Raw genomic sequence first — 10,883 nt, 5'->3', positions numbered from 1 at the left:
TCCCTTCCTTCTCTTTTTTCTCATATATGTCTAAAAAATATCCCACCTTGCCTGACTCTTCCATCCTCTCTGCTCTAGAGCAGGGCTTCCTAACAAGAGCTTCTTGAACTCACAATCTCTTTGGACCCAGTTTTTTTTTTGTTTTTTTTTTTTGTTGTTGTTTTACACAGCCATGGGTATACACATATATAAACCTGTGTGCAAATTAAACATTTACTGAACTTGAACTAACCTTAAAACAATTCACTGGAATACATATAATTTCACCATTTATTAAAGATAAAAGAAAATTTACATACAAGTGAGATGGCATACTTGTCTTAATAGTTGATACTTGCAAGAATTAGAGCACCTTCAATGTTTTTCAGAGTTGATCAATATTTTGATATTCAAATTCAGCAATGAATGCTACTTCCCATAAATATGTATTACAGTGATAGAAGTATGATTAGGGCCACTGTAGAGATTATTGGAAATTCTATCCTAATCCCAAACCAAAATTCACTTCATAACTTTTTATAAAACTCAAGTCAACAACCCAAGTACAGATTTTTAAAAATCAAACATTCTAACACAATACCATCTGAATATATGCTAATTTACTACAAGCTAAATATGAACAGCCAGAAAATATTAAAAGTGTTTGTTTGGTTTTTTTTATAATTAATCCACAATGTTCTACAAAGACAGAAAACTTTTGTATACACAACAAAAGCACTGTAATCAATAGTATAGAACAGCCTCTAATCCGACCCAAACTGTGTTAGGTAGAGTTCACTGATGTCGGCATCCAGTGCAATCAAACATCAGAGCCAGGGCTACAGTCAAGGTGAGCCTTGCAACCTGGGCAAGTGCCACCAGACACACCTGTGATTCCTCATGTGAGCAGTTTTTTCCTCCTCCTCCTCCTCCTCCTCCTCCTCCTCCTCCTCCTCCTCCTCCTTCTCTCTCTCTCTCTCTCTCTCTCTCTCTCTCTCTCTCTCTCTTTCTCTCTATTGAGTCAGGTTCTCATGTAGCCGAGGGTAGCCTCAAACTTGCTATGTAGACAAGGATGACTTAGACTCCCATCCTCCTGCCTCCAATCTCCCAGTTGTTGGGGTTACAGGCATACACTATCATACCCAGCACACATGTGATCTGAGATTAATTTTTGTTTGTTGAGTGTTCAGAAACCTTTCACTGTTGAATTTTCTGCAACCCCCACATTCAATTAGTGCAACCCATGTAGGGTCGTGACCCACAGTTTAAGAAGCTGGGTGCTAGACTTCTGAACGTGTGCATCTCTGTTTTACTGTCCCACCAAGCTTCCACTTTAGTCTGTCCTAGGATTACCAATCTGTGCCCACAATGAGTCTGAATTTTCATTAGTCATTTGCTCTATACCCCTGTTGGCTTTTTTACTACCCTCTCTTCCTCCTGACCAACTTCTTCACATTTTTTCCCTGAGTGCCCTGTGAAATGTCATGAGAACCTTCCATTCCCTGCTGATGACGACAGTTGACATTGTGTCCCTCTCTGGATCACTACAGGGACACTTTAGGGAGTCCTGGAGTTGGTCACAGGGCAGAAAGGAGAGAGGGGGTATGGGAAAGGCCTTCACTGTGGTTTCCCTGAAAGGACAAGAAACATGAGGTCTGTGATCTCCCTGCCACTGTCATAAACACCAGTGAGAACAATGAGTAACCCTGACGGCTTCGGTCCATGGCTGCAAGGCTCTGGAACGGCACATAGTAAGATCAGAGTGTCATGGTGCAAAGTGTGTCAAAGCAGCTCAGCTCATCAGCGACAGGAGACATAGAGAAACAGACACAGGAAGGCACCAGGGACAAAGAGCACCCTTCAGAGGCTTGCTCCCAGGCACCAACTTCCTTGAATGGGGCCCCACCCCTAATAACCCATTCATTATGAACTCATTCATTTGCTAAGCCATTGATAAAATAGTGTCTCTGTGATGCAATTATGTCTTAGTACATGCCACTAGCTAGGGACCAAGACTTCAAAATATGAGCCTTTTGAGAGGATACCTCATATTAGGAAAAAAAAAAATCACAGAATTCTTCCTCTGGTCCCTGACCCATGTCCACTTGGCACTGAAAAATACATTCAGTCCGTCTCCAGCAGCCCCAATAGTCATTTTTCAAAATTCAAACTTCAAAGTCCTCTCTGAAACTCAAGGTAAACTCCTAGCTAGAGGTTCTGTTAAAAACAAAAAATAAAAAAATAAAAATAGAAGAGGGTAGGGAGAGAGACTACCATAGCAGTTAGGGGCACTTGCTGCTCTTCCAGAGGCCCTGAGATCAGTTCCCATCACTCATTTGACAGTTTACTATCTGTAACCCCAGCTCCAGGGAATCTGATCACTCTTCTGGTTTCCAAGGGCACTGCATGCACATGGTGCATATACATACACATAGGCAAAATTTACACATAAAATAGAAATAAATAAATCTAGGGCTAGAGAGATGATTCAGTAGTTAAGAGTACTAGCTGCTCTTCTAGAAGCCCCAGGCTTGATTTCCAGTACCCACATGGTCACAATCATCTGTAACTCCAGTTCCAGGGCATCTGATGCCCTCTTCTGGCCTCCTTTGGCATCAGGAACTCATGCAAAAATAAATCTTTTTTAAAAGTCAGAAACAGTTTATATACTTTCAACATAGAGTGGCACAGGATAGACATTCCCATTCCAAAAGAAGAAACAGCAGAATAGCAAGAAAAATTGGACCAAAAGAAGATCAAAACCACAAAACTTCAAACCCTACAGCTCCATGTCTAACATCTGGGGTACTGCTCCACCATTTGAGATCCAAATGTCTTGGGTAGGCTGACCCTTTTAGCTCTTTCTATTTCAGCCTGTCTTAGTTAGGGTTTTTATTGCTGTGAAGAGACACCATGACCATGGCAACTCTTTACAAAGAAAAACATGTAATTGAAGTGGCAAGCTTACCGTTTTAGAGGTTTAGCCCATTATCATCACGGTGGGGAGCATGGCAGTGTGCAGGCAGACACAGTGCTGGAGGAGTAGCTGAAAGTCCTATGACTTGCAGGCAACAGGAAATGGTCTGAGACACTGGGTGGTCTCCTGAGCATAGGAAACCTCAAGACCTGTCCGCATAGTGACACACTTCCTCCATCAAGGCCATACCCACTCCAACAAAACCACACCTCCTAGTAGTGCCATTCCTATGAGATTATGGGGGCCAACGACATTTAAACTACCACACAGCCCAAAAGGCTAGTGTGTCTTCAACCTTCAGATTCTTCAGCAGACGTTCCACATTCCTGGCATATCTAACTTTGCGGGGTTTCCACTGCATTTTTGTCTCCACTTTCATAGCTTCATACATCATCCTGACAGGTTCAGACTACAGGTCTTCTGGCCCTGATACGCATACTGCCTGTCTTCCCTGGGTGGAAGCCTATGTGACCCCATAGTTCTTGTGTTCCACATGCCCATAAAGGCAGTACCATATGGATGACACCAAGAACTGCTGCCAGTGGGTGAAGTGGACAGGCCCATCTGGACTGCAGCTGTAGCACTCTCTAAGTATCTGGGAATCTAATCACAGTGAGATGAATCCTGAGAAAAACAAAACACATCCAGTGGCCCAGTGCTGGCAGGAGGAATGCCCTAAAGATGCTTTCTTACCCAAGCTGTCCTGCTGATTCCTAAGATGTTCTTAGCTATGTTACCAATTCCAGGGCTAAGTGCTTGGCTTCTTTTTAACTGTGTTCTCTCTCACAGACCATACCTTCTTTAGCTCCAACTTTACATAGATTTTTCTGAATAAACCACAAATTTCCAAGTCCTTTTTTTTTCCCCTTCCCATTCTCACTATGAAGTTGGGTAAAGACATCTGGCAATACCTTGCAATACCCCAAGTGCTAAGTTGCTTTGAAATTTCTCATCATATTAACTTACCTATCAGTTTTAAACTCAGTCTCACACAGAGTCTTATGTCATGTTCTCTGCCAAAATGTAAGCAAGGCAACGAGTCCAACTTCCAACAGCTTCCTTATTCCAGCATGAGCTCTATAAATCAACCTGTACGGCAGATTGGCACTCTGGTCTTCTGAGCACCACCAGAATTGCCCATCAAGGATTGCATACAACGTGCTAGGCGTCCTCTGTCCAGCTTCTTCAGACATCCCCGAACTTCTACTCGCCAGTTCTGAGCCACACCATTAGGCAAAATCACAACAAGGACCCTTCTCCAGACCAGTTTCTAGGTTTGACTTCTCATCGCTGTGACAGATGGCTGAGTGAACAACTTAAGGAGCAGGAAGAAGTTCATAGTTTCAAACGTTTAGTCCCTGATTATTAGGCTCTGTTACTCCTGTATCCACGCCTGGTTAAGACACAGTGTCATGGCAGGGAGTGTGTGGAGAATCAAAGAACTGCCTCATGGTCAAGGAAGTAGAGAAAAAGAGGCAGCTAGAGCAGAGACCTACTTCCTCCAACAAAACTCTGCCTGCTACTAGCCTGTACATTATGAATTTCTCTACAGATTAACCCACTGATGAAGTCAGCTTCCTCATAGACCAGTTACCTCTCATAGTACCACCAGATGAGGACCAAGCCTTCAACACGTGGACACTCTCGGGACACTTCATATTCAAACCATAAGACAAGGTAAGCAAGTTTATTACTGACTCAGATAATTTTAATGGGCTCAGGAACACCAAGTTTATTTAGGGTTTAGATTGGCTAGTTTTCATATGAAAGGTATGCTTTCAGGTTTAGCTTTATTTATTTATTTATTTATTTATTTATTTATTTATTTATTTTTTATTTTTATTTTTATTTTTGGTTTTTTCGAGACAGGGTTTCTCTGTGTAGCTTTGCGCCTTTTCCTGGAACTCACTTGGTAGCCCAGGCTGGCCTCAAACTCACAGAGATCCACCTGGCTCTGCCTCCCGAGTGCTGGGATTAAAGGCGTGTGCCACCACCGCCCGGCAGGTTTAGCTTTTATTATCTTTGAGAATAAGTTGGTCCTGAGAGAGTTAGGACCCACCAGGGATTCAAGTATCAGAAATACAGAAAATAAAGAGGCATGACTGGTACAGATAAATGAATGTACAGATTGAGACTCCAAGTCTCTGGTTTTCTGAACATCTGAATACTTTTGTAGTAAAAGTCCATAGAGGGGCTGCAGAGACAGTCAGTGGTTAAGAGCTCTGGCTGCTCTTCCAGAGGACCCAGGTTCAATTCCCAGCACCCACACTGATGCTCACAACCACCAGTAACTCTAGTTCCAGAGGATCCAGTGGCCTCATCTGGCCCCTGTTGGCACCAGGCACACACGTGGCACACAACATGCATATAGGCAAAGCCCTGGTCCTAGTTAGGGTTATCATTGCTTTGACAAAACACTATAACCAAAGCAACCTGGGGAGGAAAGGGTTTATTTGACTTGTACTTCTAAATCACTGCTCATTGCTGAAGGAAGTTGGGACAGGAACTCAAACAGGGCAGGAACCTGGAGGCAGAAGCTGATGCAGAGGCCATGGAAGGGTGCTGCTTACTGGTTTGCTCCACATGGTTTGCTCAGCCTGCTTTCTTATAGAACCCAGGACCACCAACCCACGGATGGCACCACCCACAAGGGACTGGGCCCTTGCACATCAACCACTAATTAAGAAAATGCCTTCAGGCTTGCCTGCAGCCTGATCTTATGGAGGTATTTTCTCACTTAAGGATCCCTCCTCTCAGGTAACTCCAGCTTTTAAGAAGCTGACATAAAACTAGCCAGCACAATAACTATACACATAAAATAATTTTCAAGTTAACAGAAAAAAAAATCTTTCCTTTAGATATCTGACCTCTTGCCTAGTTGGATTCGGTGTTTCTCCATTCCACTCACCTGTTCAGATCCCTAACCTGCTTGCCCTGCTCCTCAATGCTTCCTGCATCTCTAGTTCTGACATTCAACCAACCATCCTCATCAGTCAGTATTCTTGATCACACAAGGACATGTGAATCCATGGCTTATTGTTGCACAAGATCACTGAAAAGGCAGAACTACTCTGAGGCATAATGTGAATTAGGTGAGTTCTGTATTCAAGTGCAATGATATCTTTATGTACCTTCTCCCTTAGGCTGTTGCATAATACACACATGTACACCTACATTATAAGCCAAATTGTCCGCCCCCCCCCCATTCATATCTCAGAGTCCTCACCCGCTCACACCTCAGCATGAAGGCTTATTTGGAGATAGGAACATGACAGAAATAATCAGGTTAACATCAGGATGGTGGAATGGGAATGAGTCCAACATGACGGGTGTCTTTATAAAAGAAATTTGAGCAGAAACACGTACAGGAAGATGTGAGAAGATAGCCATTTCAAGCCAGGAAACTCCTGAGGCAGCAAAAGGTCAAAGAGAAGCCTGGAACAGACTCCTATCCAGCTCCCTTAGAGGGTGTGTGTTCTCACTACCTTGATTTGGGATTCTGACCTCCAAAACTTAGAGACAAACTTTTGTTCAAAGCTCCCAGTTCTTGATATTTTATTATGGCGGGTCCTAAAAAGCTAATGCAATCACATTCGGTTCTCTCTCTCTTTTCTTAGTCACCCAGGGACCTGTGGCCTCTGTGGTTCCCCACCCAGGCTTACATTTATGGGCAGTGTCTTAGGTTATTCACCTATCCAAACATTAACCCCCAAGTGCCTTTATCTGAAAGAATTATCAGGAAAGAGCAAAGATCTTGACAAAGCCGACATTCCGCCAAAGGGCGATGACTGATGCTGTCTGAGTATGTCATAGTCTTCTGGATACGTTCTGGTGCATGTTAACTCTCAGGCACAACTCTCTACAGGGGAAGCACCAGGAAGCTAAGGTAAAGAGAGGAATGTTTCACAGTTTCTCCGATCATATCACTGGGTGGTTTATCTTACTCAGAAAAGGTACAGATCAGTGCACACAGTTCAACAGGCAAATGCTGGCTTCCTCCAGGAAATCCCTTGGTATGTAATGGCATTCCGATCTATTAAACCATCCAAAAAATTCAGGTAGGCATAGCCAACCTCTCACCCCCTCTGCTTCCGTCACACAGTGGCAATCTGAGGCCAGAACAGCGCACACAGAGATGATTTTCCGGTTCTGTTTGCTAATGGAGGGAAAAGATCTTGTCTCAGCTTGTGGAAAGGTGAAAAATGCCTGCCTAGAGAATCAGTCACATGTCACATTTAACCAAGGGAAAGTAATTGTCAAAAACAAACACAAAAATCCAAAAATCCAAAAGAATAGAAGAGACTATTTAGCACAGCTAAGATGTAATTATTATTTATGATGACTGACATCCAATTTTAGAGAAAATACTTTTTTTTTGATGTCTCCTGTCTCCTAGACTGGCCTCAAACCTCTGCTAGTAGTAGTGACTAGCACTGGACTCTTGATCCCATTTTCTCCAACAGTGCTGAGATCACGGGGATGTACCACTCTACCAGTTGCCGTTTTTACTTTTCTAAAATGTGAAAACAGATTTCTACAGAGAGAGCAAGGGGAGAGCGTCCACCTCCTGCCACTGTCTGCAGTGAAGGGCGTTTGCCTTTTTGCTGTACGCGTGAAGAGGAAGGGGTAGCTCGTCCATCTGGGAAACCATATTGGGTTGGAATCCTGGATTTTGTGGCTGCCCAGAATGGCTGTGTGAACACAGTATGTTGGGGTGTTTGTGCAGATGTGCTCTTCCTAAACAGCCTGGGCAGAGTAAACACCATGTATGTTCCTGTTCAGAACTATAGGAACTTGAATCCTTTCTCTCAGAGTTGCAGAGATGACAAAGGAAACCGCTGAGGAATGGCTTGGGCCTCTTCTGTCCCGTGAGCCCAGAGCTAGGAAGCTGTTTCCATGGAACTGGCTCATGAGCATCTCTCCTTACTTCCTTTTAAGTCCTTCCCTGGCATCCTGTTTAAAGTGCTGCGAACCTTCAGGATCCAGTTTCTGTCCAGAGGGAGCAGCTGCAATGTCGATAGACCAGATCTGTAAACCTATATACCGTATCACATACCTGATCTCAGGCAACTCCCATTCAAAGGTGAAAAGAGAAATTAATTAGTAACACTCACGTGGCTTATGTGGAGCAAGCAGGCTCTTCCAGTACTCCAAGAGTACTCCATGGGGCTGTCATGGAAAGAGAAGCAGATTAACAGAGACCAGAATAACTTTTAAATAAGGAAACTCAGGTCAGAGGTTTCAGTTAACAGAAGCATTGGAGGGAGATAGCAAATGTTGGCGGAAGTCTACTTTACCTCATTACGCACAGAAGAGAAAAAGGCCCCTGGTTTCCTAAGGGAAACTTTCCAAAGGCTACCTTGTGCCTGACAGTGTTTGTTGATTGGTTTGCATCTCTAAAAACACCGGTTCAGAGTCCTGACCTATTCAGGTGGGATTTGTGGAGTGGGACCTGTTTCTAGCATGTGCCCCCCACCCCACAGCTGATTGTAAGGCTCCGATTGTCTCCCAAGTGACTCATTTCTCAGCATCATAAACAGGCCACAAAAACATTAGCTCCAAAAATGAGACAAGATGGGCTGGGAGATAATTGAGCCTCTGGGGTTTGTCTTGCAAGCACAAGTACCTGAGTTCGATCCCAGAAGCCATGTAAGAAAAGCCAGGTGTTAGGGCTGGAGAAACGGCTCACTGGATAAGAGCATTCGCTGCACAAGCATTATGACTGAAGTTCAGATCCCGCCTCCCATGTAGCAAGCTAGGTGTGGTCCCATGAGTGCCTAGACATAATGCCTGGGTCTGTCTTCTGCCCTGCACATGCGTGTGCCCTTGCACAAACACATGAGCACATGTGCATTCATGCACACACAATAGGAGGCTTTAGAATAGTCATTCTCAACCTGTGGATCTCAGCCTGTTTGGGTCACAGGGGCTACCTAAGACCATCAGAAAACAGATATTTAGTATTATGATTCATGACAGTAATAAAATTACAGTTATGAAGTAGTAACAAAAATAATTTTATGGTTGGGGATCATCAAAACATGAGGAACTGTATTAAAGTGTCACAGCATAGCAAAGGGCTAGAGGTCACTAAGGGAATCGCCTTCACACATAGGATGAAGAGGCTAGATGTAGGTAGAGCACTCGCTTGGGGTCACTCCAGTTGAAGAATGTTTGTCCTCCTTAGAGATTCTAAGAACAAAGGAATTGCTCAGTCACGTGTACCTTAACGTAAAAATCACCTGTTTTGATAACATGCATCAACATTTCCCAAAGCAGCAAAGCAGAGCAGCGGTGTTCTAGCAGACTGCCACAGCCACAAAGATCTCTACAAAATTCAGCATCCCCCGCAACCGGTGCATACCAGTTCCTCCTTACCTGGGACTGTCTTCCCATGACTGGATCACAGCAGTCACGGAAGTGGAAGGAGGGATGGGTGGGCAGACAAGAAAGAAAGGGAATGAGAAGAATACACTCCCACTCTTTACACAGCGGCTCTCTCCAGAACCAAGCTCATGATGAACTGTCTATCCCGCACATGGTGCTCCCACGAACTCATCCGCTCATCAGCGCACATCAGCTCTCATTGGCTCTCCACAGCCCTGCTACCTCAGCACACTCACCTGGGGGCAAGGTTTCCAACACTTGAGTCAATGGAGGACAAACCACATCCAAATCATCATACAAAGCATGAACATTTAAGTGACGCAGCGTGATGCCGTGAATTATAGTCAGCATGTCACTGTAGTAAAACAGCTTAAGTATCATCTCACAGAGTTACCTTTTTTTGTTTGTTTTGGTTTGGTTTGTTATGTCAAGCGAGGGTGAAAATACATTCATTTACTGTGAATCCCCAGCACAGTACTGTTGTATTATCTATAGTCCACATACTATGCATGAGCTCTTTGTATTTGCCCATCCTCTCCATGTGCTACTTTGTATCCTCTGGCCTAAAGCCCTCCATTTCCTCCCCCACTACACCTCTCTACCCCTAGTCAAGCTGGCAAGGCCTGGGAAATAACTACATGAATAAATAGATTTTAATGTATATACTAGTCAACAAAGACATAATACAGCAACTATCTTTATCTTGTAATTTATAAAACACATTGCCATTTATAATATTAAAAATATCAAAGTTCATCAGCCTTCCCACATTCTTTGACTATGACGTATCCAATAGTGGAATACGAACACCCAAAAATAACTGGTAGACCTTCACCTCTGACTCCTGACCTGATAAGAGCAGTCCATAGGAACCAGACAGTGATGTCAGCCTCCTTCTACCAGTAGGCTCATAGACCTCCTTGTTTGGAAAGAGACAGAAAGCAGGAAGGATCGACTTGCTTCTTCAGTTGCCCTGATCTCTTGCTCTTAGAAGGTTTACGGTTCTGATACAAAAACTGATGGAGCCAGGAGTCGATACACTATTTCTTACCATCTGTGACCTTACAAATGCCGATGCCTTCAGGATTGGGAGAGTAAATCCCACTTCTACTTCCTAGTCTTAGAAAGAGGTACCTCTGAGGACAGTACCAGAGACAACCAGTTGGCTGTGGCAGTCTCTGCATTCTCCCTGAGTGAACAAAAACTTCTCAGGGAAGTTGAGGCTCAGATTCGGTGGTAGTTTGACTAAGAAAGGCCCCCATAGGCTCATACATTTGAATGCTTAGTCATCAGGGAATGGCACTACTTGAGAAGGATTAGGAGGTGTGGCCTTGTTGGGGGAAGTGTTGAGGTTTCAAAAAGCCCAAGCTAAGCCCATTGCCCTTCTCTTCCTGCTGCCTGCAGATCAAGATGTAGAACTCTCAGCTACCTCTGCAGCACCAAGTCTGCCTGCATGCTGTCATTCTCCCTGCCATGATAATGGGCTAAATCCCCTAAAACTCTAAGCACTCCCAAATTAAATACTTCTTTTATAAGAATT

The 10,883-nt window shown here is 43.9% G+C and overlaps 1 long non-coding RNA gene across 1 annotated transcript; it reads left to right on the top strand.

Annotated features, from left to right (window-relative positions):
* Positions 1-4,512: 4,512 nt before the first annotated feature.
* On the top strand, positions 4,513-9,725 carry LOC131923434 (uncharacterized). The gene is made up of 2 exons (XR_009382617.1): positions 4,513-4,633; positions 9,236-9,725. It is a non-coding gene; the product is annotated as an uncharacterized LOC131923434 (long non-coding RNA).
* The last annotated feature ends 1,158 nt before the right edge of the window (positions 9,726-10,883 follow it).

Source organism: Peromyscus eremicus, chromosome 13 (genome assembly GCF_949786415.1).
Source record: "Peromyscus eremicus chromosome 13, PerEre_H2_v1, whole genome shotgun sequence".
NCBI classification, from domain to species: domain Eukaryota; kingdom Metazoa; phylum Chordata; class Mammalia; order Rodentia; family Cricetidae; genus Peromyscus; species Peromyscus eremicus.
Note: the sequence above shows the minus strand (reverse complement) of the source record. Positions and strands in the feature narration are given on the sequence as shown.